The 12,368-nt window shown below is 39.9% G+C and overlaps 1 protein-coding gene across 1 annotated transcript in view; it reads left to right on the forward strand.

Moving 5' to 3' along the window:
* Positions 1–2,165: 2,165 nt before the first annotated feature.
* Positions 2,166–12,368, forward strand: part of LOC114027186 (polypeptide N-acetylgalactosaminyltransferase 11) — a 74,328-nt gene continuing 64,125 nt past the window's right edge. The window contains exon 1 of the mRNA XM_027841132.1: positions 2,166–2,263. The gene's annotated coding sequence lies outside the window, so the exon portion shown is untranslated. The remainder of the gene's footprint in view (positions 2,264–12,368) is intronic.

The following is a 12,368-nucleotide window of genomic DNA, read 5'->3' on the forward strand; positions in this document are numbered from 1 at the left end:
TTACTTATGAAGGGCTGATATAGCCAGGGATCAAATTGCAAATGTAAGGGGTGAATTAATTAACATGCCATAAGGAAAATATTAGACAAAATGAAAAAAATACATGGGGCCAACATGCAGAAAAGTACATATAATATACAAATATGCAATATATGTATTGTGAAACAATTTGGTGTTGAAAAGAGAAGACAAGTCAATGTAAAAACAAACCCTAAATGGCATCCTCAAGCTGTTCACCTTAAAAACAAAACAAAAGACATACAACTCATCACTGACAGTGTGGATTTCTCTACTGTGCTGAGTTCCTTAAGGCACTAAAATGAAAAATAGGAGAATGAACATCTTAGCAGAAAAACACAGTAGCATATTAAAAAAAAAAAAGACTAACACATTTCCAGGCTTCTTCGACGTATTGATTGATTTTGCTGATTTTTAAAATCTTTTTTTTTTCTTTAAAAATATTATTTGTTATATGGTATGGTTCTGGAGAGGAGAGGTGAGAGTTACTGGAAGAAATTTAGGCAATATAAAAACAAGATAGCAATAAAATATTTTAAATAAAAATATTTTAAAATAAAATACATTTGAAAGAAAGCTGACAATATATGAGTTATCAACTGTTCCCTCCACCCCCTTTCCTATTCGTTGTAAGGGATGGCTTGGTGGGAGGGGGAAGGAAAAGATTTTCCTCTTTCTCTTTGCCAGTGACCTCCCCTTCCAGCTTTCTAGCTCTCCTTTATGTGTAGTCTTCTCCCATTAGCACGTGTGCTCCTTTAGTTTAGTCAGTCAATGAACATTTATTAAGTGCCTACTATGTGCCAGGCACTGTACTAAGCCCTGGAGATTCAAAGAAAAGCAAAAGACAATCACTGCTTTCAAGGAGCTGTTGGTCAAATGAGGGAAGACAGCATGAAAACAACCTATATACAGAATAAATTGGAAATAATACTCGGAGGGAAGGCACTAAATAGAGGCAGATTGGGAAAAGCTTCCTATAGAAATTTTTTGGCCGGACTGGTAGGATTTTAGGTAGCAGGAAGGAAGCCAAGAGGAAGAGATGAGGATGGGGAGCATTTTAGGTATGAGAGAAAGCCAGTGACAACGGCCAGAGTTGCGAGATGGAAGAACATCAAGGTTAGTGTCCCTGGATCAAAGATTAAGTGGATGGGATATAAGGAATAAGAAGATTGTAAAGGATGTAGGGTTGGTGGTGGTAAGAGTATATTATACAAGGGTTTGAACGCCAAAGGACTTTATATCCTGGATCCTGGAAGTGATAAGGAGCCACTATGACGCAGTGGATAGAGCGCTGGCCTTGGAGTCAGGGAGAACTGAGTTCAAAGTCAGCTTCAGACATTTGCTAGTTGTGTGACCCTGGGCAAGTCACTTAACCCTGTTTGCCTTAGTTTCCTTATCTGTAAAATGACCTGGAGAAGAAAACAGCAAACCACTGCAGTATCTTTGCCAAGAAAACCCCGAATGGGGTCATGAAGAGTCGGATCCGACTGAAACCAACAAAAAAGAAGCGAGGCTTGCTTGTGTGCATCCCTAGACTTGGCACAGTGCTTGGAACTTAAAGGCAGGACAGGGCCAGATCAGGCAGAAATCAAGCGCAAGAGTCACTCCGGCCTTCTCAGCTGATCCACTTCAGGACCGAGGTCCATTCCACTCGCAGAGACATAAGAAAAAGCAAACCCCCCGTGTCAGCTTTCCCAGAACCAATTTTAACCAATGCTTGCTTCCTAGGGTAGTCCACAGACGGCTGAAACGGGGCCAGTAAGGATGGGGGCAGGGCTGGGGTAGAGTCAAAGGGGACCCCCTCTTTCTTGCTGAGGAACTGAGAAGTTGGGGAGGAAAACTGGGAAGGGGTGTCTAAGCTAAGGGAGAAAAGGAAGAGGCGGCAGCGGCACAGGACAGCAGGCCGCCGCACTGAGGGCGAATCCCTCGCGGCTCCCAGCCCGGCGGAGGCGCCTGACGCGGCCGGGCGCCCTGACGCGCGGGTCACGTGGGCGGCGGCGGCTGAGGCTGCTCGCGCTGGGTTCCGGCGCCGGCTCGGGCGCGAGCAGCTGCTGCCAGAGGCGCGGAGGAGCTGGGCCAGTGTGGGGAGCTAGGCGACCCTGAGAGGAGCCCCGCTGCATGGGGGCCGCCACCGCCGCCGCCGCCGCCGCCGCCGCCGCCTGTGTCCTGCGGCCGCCGAGGGGGCCTGAGAAGATGCCGCAGTCCGACTCTCGGAGCGCGGTGTTCCTGGGCTACCGGCCTGTGGGTGAGTCACCGATGCCCGTCCCGCTGGGTGCCTTCCCTTTCCCGAGAACCTGGGCCGCGTGGCCATCCTTCCCGGCGACTGAACCGCGGGCGCGGGGATGGGCCGCTCCCCGAGCCCGCGGCTCCGCCCCCTCCGTTCCCCGCCCCCTTCGCCTTCCCCTTCCCCTCCCCCACTCCCTCTGCCTTCCTTCCCTCTCCTTTTCTCCCTTTTTTTCCCTCTCCCCTCCTAACCTCTCTTTTCTTACTTCCTCTTCTTCTTTCTCTCCCCGCTCTCCTTTCTTCTTCTCTCTCCCCATTTTCTATCTCTCTCCCCACCTTCCCTCCCTTCCTTCCCTCTCCTCTTCCCTCCTTCTTTCCATCTCTTCTTCTTCCGTCTCTTCTCTTTCTCTCCCCTCTCTCCTTATATTTCTCTCTCCTTCTTTACCTCCCCTCCTTCCCATTCTCCTTCCTTCCCTCTCCTTTTCTCTTTTTTTCTCTCCCCCCCAACCTCTCTTTTCTTACCTCCTCTTCTTCTTTCTCTCCCCTCTCTCCTTTCTTCTTCTCTCTCCCCATTTTCTGTTTCTCTCCCCACCTTCCCTCCCTTCCTTCCCTCTCCTCTTCCCTCCTCCTCCTCTTCCCTCCCTCTTTCCATCTCTTTTTCTTCCGTCTCTTCTCCTCTTTCTCTCCCCTCTCCTCTTTCTCTCCCCTTCCTTACCTCCCCTCCTTCCCTCTCCTTTCTTCTTTTTCTTTCTCTCCCTCCCTTTCCCCTTCTTCCTCTCACTCTCCACCTTTCCCTCGCTCTCTTTCTTCCCTGTCTAGCTTCTTTCTCCTCCCCTCTCTCATCTCCTCACCTCTCCCTTCTATCTCCTCAAGTCCTTAAAGGAAAGCCTAAAAGTAGCATAACCAGACTGGCCTGACCCACGTTCCTGTGCTGGAGGCACAGTTTGCTGCTTCGTGGGGCACTGGGCACTTCTTTCAGGTTGTACTCCACCCTTCTCTGTGTTTTTAACCCAAAAGTGTTTCCACAGGCTAGTCATCTTTAGGAAAACAGTGTTATGGGTGGTGATAGTCACCTTGCAGTTGAGCCCCAACTCCCTTTAACTCTCGTGATTGTTGTTGGAGTTGAGAAATTGTCATAATTGTTTTTTTTTTTCGATTATAGAAAATAATAGTTAAAGTTGCTTTATGGGATATACCCATTTTCACAGGATCGTAGATGGAACTGGAAGGGACCTCAGAGAACATTCATTCCGAACTGCTAGTTTTACAGATTATGCAACTGAGGCCCAGAGAATCAGGTGGCAGGTCATAAGGGGACAAAGCTTGGATTTAAAACCAGGTCCACTGACTTCACAATCCATCATTTTCCACCATACTGCTGTGGAAATAAAGCACCCTAGAAATGGAAATGATGAAAAAATGAGATCTAGGAGATAAGTGAATTACTTAAAAATCCTCAGCGGAAGAAGATGCTGCTGCTGCTGGGATTTGGGGGAAAGGGTTTCCCATAATTGTAGAATTTAGAGTTGGATGGGACTTTCAGTGAAGGGCACCCAATTTCCACCTTTGGACAGCCCTAATTATTATAAAGTTTTTTCCTGATATTAAGCCTGAATTTAAATACTTGAACACTGCTATTATGCCCCCTTTCTTCTTTTCTCTAGAGAGGACATTACCAGTTCTTTCAGTGAGTCCTCATAGGTCATGGCATCACCAGGCTCTTCACCATCCTGGTTGTGTTCCTCTGGATACTCTCCAGCTTTTCAGGGCCCTTAAACCGTGACACCTCTACTTGAATACAACACTCCAAGGCAGAGTCCAGCAGCCCAACACCCAAATTCTAAAGCTCTTACAGGCAAGAGGAAGACTAGCAGTGGGCCAGATAACTCTAGAGGGTCTAGAGGAGTGTTTGTCCAACCTGGACGTCTCAGTAGGTTTCATACTCTCTGCAGTCACTATACAAACAAAATCTGGCTGCCAGTAACCTATATTCTTTATTAAACTCACTGGAACATAAATGAGTTGTATATTGTATTTTGTTTTTACCTTTTAGTGACATAGAGGTAACATTTATCATATAACTATCCAGTTAGAAAGTATTTGCTGAGAGGCAGGGTAGTTGCGAGAGAGTGGCTAGAGAGGTGGTTTCAGAGTCAGGAATAGCAAGGTTCAAATCCTACCTCCAGAACACAGAATGCATGGGGGTGGGATAGAGGGGAGGATACATGAACTAAGTATGATAGTTCCTGGATATAATAAAATAGTACTGTGCCATGAGGAACAGAAACAATTCAGAAAAGGCGGGGAAGAGTTATAGGAATTGATGCAAATGCATGTGTGGATATATATAGATATAATATATAGATATATACCCACACAGAGAAGTGTATGAATTATTTGGGACAAGCAATAATTTTTATATAGTTTTATTTAGTGACAGCAAAAATTGTGTATGTTTGCTTCTACTGACACTAGTAGAAAGAGAAAATAAAAATCTGGAAGAGCTGACACTGAGGATGAGAGAGATTCTTTCAGTTTTTGGAAGGCACAAAGTGACTTGTACTTTGAGGATGTGGGTGTATTCTTGAACACACACGTTATCTTCAGTTCGGTAGGTGCTCATCTACCTGTCTCCAAACATTTGTGATACTGGACAGGGATACCAGACATCATGGTTCATAAGAATTCTTATGATGGGATCCAGTTGGATCAAATAAAATCTATAGGTATTTTCTCTTTCTCTCTTCCCTCTTCCCGAGGGATGGAGTGCTGGGCCTAGTGTCAGGAAGACCTAAGTTCAAGTCCAGACTCAGTTATTAGCATGTGACTCTGGACAAGTTACTTAACCTATTGGGCTCAGTTTCCTTATCTGTAAAATGGGGAAAATATTACCTACCTTACACGAGTTATTGTAAGGATCAAATAGGATGGTATTTGTAAAGCACTTAGCATAGTGCCTAGCACATTGTATGCACTTATTAAATGCTTATTCCCTCCCTGTACTTCCCCCTTCCCCTCCCCTTTCAGATAGCAAAGTATATAATATAGACAGAATATCAGAGCAAGGGTGGAAAATTAAAGAGTGAAATCATTCACATCCCTTATACACAAATGTACAGTATTCTACATACAGGTGTTTTCTTATATCTAGTCTGATGACCCATTTTATTGTAATAGTGTTTTTTGCTAGCAGTCCAGAAATTATCTTTTCCCTTCAGTGACAAAAGACTATATATTTACCACTTGGTAGACAATATATTATCTGAGCAATCAGAGAATCCTAGGAAATTCTAATGCCAATATACTTTGTCCTGAAAAAGGAAATATCCAGTTTTTGGTGTAGAATTTGCTGTATATGCAGTATTTGAGTAGAGTGAAGGAAGAACGGAATGTCCCTGACCTTCTCTTGAACATTCCCAAAGATGCACTCACAACTCTATAGATAAAGATCTTAATTTCATTTTATTTACATTGGTTTGTAGGTTCTATGTATGTGTTTTATCAATGAGTGTTTCTGGTAATATGGCACCAAGAAGCCATTTCCCCCTGTGACCAACAGATGTGATTAAAAAAAACAAACCATAACCAATGTGATTTTTTTTCCCATATAATTTTCTTTGGATCTTATGAGTGAGTGCTCATCAGAATCTAATGGTTCATTTACTATTAAATTAGATAAGGAAATTCTAGTAATTTTCTACATAGACCTTCAGAGATTAATTTGTCATATAGGATCGTAGATTTTTGAACTGGAAAAAACCTTAGATTTAATCTAGTCTGTGCTTCACATTTTACAGTGGAGAAAACAGAAATAGAGAGGCTGTAATTTGTCCAACATAGTAAACAGAAAAGCCAGTATTTCAATTTCAAATCCTTTGACTCCAAAACCAGTACTTTTTCCCACTGTACCAGTCATCGAGATTTAAAAAACCAATGTTAGTTAAAAATAGTATTATTGTACCTTATGTACTGTCAATATCTGACAAGTACTTGTTTTCAATATGCTGATGCCACTCTGGATTATAGTGAGTTAAATTCCTCATTTCACTTAAGAAAACAACATTCAGTGTAAAGAAAAATAATCAGAGTGTTGTTTGAGAGAAAAAAATTATATGCTTTGTAATTGAAAACTTCAGTGGCCTCTTGCAAAATTATCTTCACTGCTTTTCTGAATTTCTGTCCCTTTTTTTGGATTAAGTAGACCTTTTAATGTCTACCAAAGCTATTTACTTATTCAATGTATTGATGTTATCTTTATTGGTAGGATGAGTAAGGAATGAAATCATAGATCCTTAACGTGAATATTTAAGTATGAGTTTTAGACTTTGCAAAGAATTGTCAAGCACGACTAGATTCTAATGCTCAGTATAATAATTTATGTAATGTTGTTCTTTACTTGAGAAAGGACCCCAGAAGACTTCTACAACTTCTGCTCTGACAGAGAGGTATAGTTGCAAAATGGATCTGCAAAGACATTTTCACAATCCATGGAGACACTAGCAGAAATTTCATTAAAAACTGACAGATAAGCTGATGTGTTGGATTATGTCAACACAACTTCAGTCTTTGCTATTAATATTCAAAATTCATAGTTGAATGAAAATTGTAATCACATTAATAAATAATTCCCAAGCACTTGCCTTCATTGTAACGTAACTTTTTTTTTTATACCTTATCCTGTACTTGTTCTGTTTATTTTTATCTGTTGATAACACTTGAAAGGTCTTTTTCTTTAGCAGTCTTTTTTTTTTTTTTCATAGTTTTCTGTGAAGACTTGAATATGTTAAGATTAACCTTACATAAGAAGATGTCTACCTATATCTATCTACACACACATACACTTATGTACATGTATACATACATTAATAGTCAGATAATATATTATATATGCATTAATAATCAGATTATATGTAAATATTATCAGAGTAGGCATATATTATATAATATATATTATCAGATCATATAAAAACTTCTATATGTAAATATAATGTACATTATACATTATACACATATTAATCAGATTACATATACACATATTCACACCTTTATAGGGTTAATCTTGACATGGTTAACTTTTCTCATGAAAAACAATGAAAAACAAAAAGTACTATTGAAGAAACAGACCCTCAAAGTGTTATCAACATATAAATATTAATAAATGTAAGCTTATGAATAATGTATATTTGTATTTAAGTTCCTTTTTTCTTTAAAAATGTTTATTTTGAACTTAGCATGAATATTTCCATTTATAAAGTAGAACAGAAAAAGAGGATTGTATGTGAAACTGCAAATTCCTATTATGTGTGGGCGGCTCTTTTAAAAAAGTTTATAATAAATTCAACATGCTACTTTTTAAGCTGTCCTATTTTTCTATTTCCTTTTAAACTTCCTTCTGTTCCCTACTGTGCATTTAAAAATACTTGAACGGCCCTCCCTTTTTTTTTTAAGCAACATTATTACTAATTGCCCTGTCTCCCCCAAGTGCTACCCAGCAATGAAAAAGAAGGAAAGAAAGAAAAACACAAGCCTTCTAACAAATAAGCATAGTGGAACAAACCAAATCCATAGATTTGCCATGTGTGTCTCATTCTGTACTTTAAGTCTCTCATCAGCCCTGTGATAGGATGAGGGTAGCATGCTTCATTCACCAGTGGTTCTCTGGAATCTTGATTGGTCAGAGTTCTTAAGTCTTTCAAAGTTATTTTTCTTTAAAATGTTGTTACTGTATAAATTGTTCTTGTTGGGCTTCCTTGATTATGTATCAATTTGTACTGGTTTTTTTTTAAATGGGACAGTAATATTGAATTTCCATTTTTAATTAGTCACATTTATGTTATGCTCTTTATTCTGTGATTCAGTTGTAAAATACTTTTTAGTAGGTGGTTGAAATATTTGTCCTCTCTGAGTTATAATTCATTATCTTCTGATTGTTAATATATTTTATGCTTCTTCCTTTATTTTTCCTTTTGCCATGGTTGGTAGGCATTATCATATGGAAAGATTGCATGTGACAATGAAAAGATTGCTAGACTTTGAGATATGGGAGATCTAGGTTCAAATCCTACCTGTGACACTAGCTATGTGATCATAGGCTAGTCATTTAACTAGATAGCTAGGTGGTATAGTGGTTAGAGTTCTGGGTCTAGGTTAAAGAAGACCTGAGTTCATATTTATCCTCAGATGCTTACTAGCTGTGATTCTGGGCATGTAACCTAACCTGTCTTTCTGTGCCTCAGTTTCCTTATCCTTAAAATGGGGATAACACCACATACTTCCCAAGATTGTTTTAAGGATACAATGAGAAAATATTTGTAAAGCACTTTGCAAACCTTAAAATGCTTTATAAAGGCTAGCTATTGCTTTTGTTATTATCTGCTTTGAATCTCATTTTCCTCAGTGGTAAAATGGGGATAATAGTAATAATGCCTGCAATTCCAACCTCAGAGTGTTGTTGTGAGATACTGTCTGTAAAAGTCCTTTGTAAGTTTTAAAGTGCTATTTAAATTGCTGACAGGAGCAGTAGGCTATCAGCTGTTGAATAAGAATATACAAAATAACATTTTTTTTTCCTTCAGGAAACTTTGCTATTTTTCTGGAGCAACTGTTGAAAACTTGACTTTAGAGGGTTGTTGTTAGTTGCTGTCATTTTCCAGCTCCTCCTTAAAGATTAGTGATACAGAGAATAGACCTGTGTGTCTCTTTGGATATTGTCCTTGAAGTTTAATAGCTTACCTGGAAGATAGCTGTGAAGATTTGCTATTTCACATTGAGTATACTATTAGGAACTGGCCAATTTCTCCATAGAAAATACATCTTGGATGATAACCTCTTTGGTAGCTCTAAATTGTTCAGAGATACATGAAATGTGTCTCTCTCTGCTGCATTTTGGTCTTCTTTTTATAGAATCCAGATTTTGAAGCATTGTTACCATTTAGTCTAGTTTTCCCCAACTGACAAATTTTTCTGATCAGCAAAAGATTTATTACGTGTGCTTACTGCTTCAGACATATAGATGTGAACAGACAAGAAAACCCAAACAAAACTGACTGCTTTTCTTTTTCTTTTTTTTTTTTTCAGGTATAGGACAACTATTTATTTTCCTCGTTCAAAAGAAATGCTTAAGATGAAAAGATTCATAAGCAAGCATTAAAAAGACTTAACACATGAAACAGTAATCCAAAATTCCTATCATACTGCCCAGGAGGTAGATACTGAAAACATTTCAATCAATCAATCAATAAACATTTTTTTTCTTTTTTTCCCTACTCTTTTCATTATTTTCAATTTATTTTTTATTAATAAATTTATTTATTTTTAGTGTTCAACATTTACTTCCACAAGATTTTGAGTTCCAAATTTTCACCCTATCTCTCCCCTCCCCCAACCTCAAGGTGGCATGCATTCTGAATACCCCTTCCCCTACTCTGCCTTTCTTTCTATTTCTTCCCCCACTCTGCCTTTCCTTCTATTTCTTCCCCCCTTCTCTTATCCCCTTCCCCTTCTATTTTCCTGTAGGGCAGGATAGATTTCTGTAACCCATTTCCTGTATTTCTTATTTCCCAGTTGCATGTGAAAACTTTTTTTTTTTTAGACATGTGTTTTTAAAACTTTGGGTTCCAAATTTTCTCCCTTCCTCCCTCCCCACCCACCCTTATTGAAAAGGCAAGCAACTCAACATAGGCTATACATGTGCAGTTATACGAAACACTTCCATAGTAGACATGCTGTGAAAAACTAACTCTATTTCCCTTAATCCTATCCCACCCCCCATTTATTCTATTCTTTCTTTTGACCCTGTCCCTCCTCAGAAGTATTTGCTTCTGATTACCCTCTTTCCTAATCTGCCCTCCTCTCTATCATTGCCCTACTCTCTTTTTTTTTTTCATCCCCCTACTGTCTTGTCCCCTTCCCCTCCTATCTTCCTGTAGGGTAAGACAGATTTCCATACCCAATTGAGTGTGTATGTTATTCCCTCCTTAAGTCAAATCCTATGAGAATAAGATTCACTCATTCCCTCTCACTTTCCCTGTTTCCCCTCCACTGTAAGAGCCTTTTCTTTTCTGTTTTTTTTTTTTTTGATGAGATAATTTACCCTGTTCTACCTCTCCCTTTCTCCTTCTCCTAGTGTAATCCTCTCTCACCCCTTAATTTTATTCTCCAGGTATCACCCCTTCATCTTCAGCTCACCCTGTGCCCTCTATCTATCTATCTATCTATCTATCTATCTATCTATATACATACATATAATTTTTTCCCTCCAACTACCCTAATACTGACAAAGGTCTCATGAGTTACAAATATCATCTTTCCATGCAGGAATGTAAAAAGTTCATCCTTAATAAGTCTCTTATGATTTCTCTTTCCTGTTTACCTCTTCATGTGTTGCTTGAGTCTTGTATTAGAAAGTCAGATTTTCTATTCAGCTCTGGTCTTTTCAATGCTTGAAAAGTTCTCTGTTTCACTGAATGACCATTTTTCCCCCTGAAGAATTATACTCAGTTTTGCTGGGTAGGTGATTCTTGGTTGTAATCCTATCTCCTTTGCCCTCCAGAATATTATATTCCATGCCCTGCGGTCCCTTAATGTAGAAGCTGCTAAATCTTGTGTTATCCTGATTGTGTTTCCACAATATTTGAATTGTTTCTTTCTGGCTGCTTGTAATATTTTCTTCTTGACCTGGGAACTCTGGAATTTGGCTACAATATTCCTAGGAGTTTTCCTTTGGGGATCTCTTTCAGGAGGAGATGGGTGGATTCTTTCAATTTCTATTTTGCCCTCTGGTTCTAAAATATCAGGGCAGTTTTCCTTGATCATTTCTTGAAAGATGATGTCTAGGCTTTTTTTTGATCATGGCTTTCAGATAGTCCAATAATTTTTAAATTCTCTCTCCTGGATGTATTTTCTAGGTCAGTTGTTTTTCCAATGAGATATTTCACATAGTTTTCTAATTTTTCATTCTTTTGGATTTGTTTTACAGTGTCTTGATTTCTCATAAAGTCACTAGCTTCCAATTGCTCTATTCTAATTTTGAAGGAAGTATTTTCTTCAGTAATCTTTTGAACTTCCTTTTCCATTTGTCCAATTTTGCTTTTTAGGGCATTCGTCTCTTCATTGGCTTTTTGGACCTCTTTTGCCATTTGGGTTAGGCTATTTTTTAAGGTATTATTTTCTTCGGTATTTTTTTGGGTCTCCTTTAGCAAGCTGTTAACTTGCTTTTCATGATTTTCTTGCATCATTCTCATTTCTCTTCCCCGTTTTTCCTCTGCTTCTCTTACTTGCTTCTCAAAATCATTTTTGAGTTCTTCCAAGGCCTGGGACCAGTTCATATTTTTCTTGGAGGCTTTGGATGTAGGAGCTTTGACTTTGTTTTCTTCTTCTGGTTGTATGTTTTGATCTTCTTTGTCACCAAAGTAAGATAATATAGTCTGACTCTTTTTGTGCTGCTTTCTCATGATCCCAACCAATTACTTGAGTTTTAAACTGTTTGTTAAGGTAAGAGTCTGCTTCCAATGTGAAGAATGTACTGTCCCAAGCTTTGGGGGTTTGTACAGCTGTTTTCAGAGACACTTCTAGGGACCTGAAAATTTCTGCCAGGGTGATAAGGGGCAAGGTGATTGCTCTCCACCACCACAACAAGCTCCACCAGGCCAGCACTCCTCCTCGCCCCAGGACTGCCCCTCAGAACTGTGACCCAGATCCAAGCACAGGCAGAGCAAGAGATTCCTGCCTCAGCACTGTCAAAAAGATCCTTGCAATCCCCCTCTGATCAGCCACTGGATTCCCCCTCAGTCTGTGGGCCTGAAGCTCAGGAGGCAGCCGCTGCTCTGGGGGTGGCTGAGACCTAGCTTCTTCTCTCACCGCAGTCACAGACTTTTCCCATTGACCTTCTAAGTTGTCTTTGGTGTTCGTGGGTTGAGAAGTCTGGAAATCGCCACAGCTGCCTGCGATTCAGTCCTCTGAGGCCTGCTCCAGGGTCGCTGTGGCCTTCGCGCCCACGCCAAACTGTGCTCCTCTCCCTGCCCGGTGTGATATACCTTTCTGATCAGCCATCCAGGTTGTCTTGGGCTGGAAATTTGTTTTACTCTGTTTTTTTGTGGGTTCTGCTGCTTTAGAATTTGTTTAGAGAC

This window comes from Vombatus ursinus, unplaced genomic scaffold (genome assembly GCF_900497805.2).
Source record: "Vombatus ursinus unplaced genomic scaffold, bare-nosed wombat genome assembly UNPS02014852.1, whole genome shotgun sequence".
Lineage (NCBI taxonomy): Eukaryota > Metazoa > Chordata > Mammalia > Diprotodontia > Vombatidae > Vombatus > Vombatus ursinus.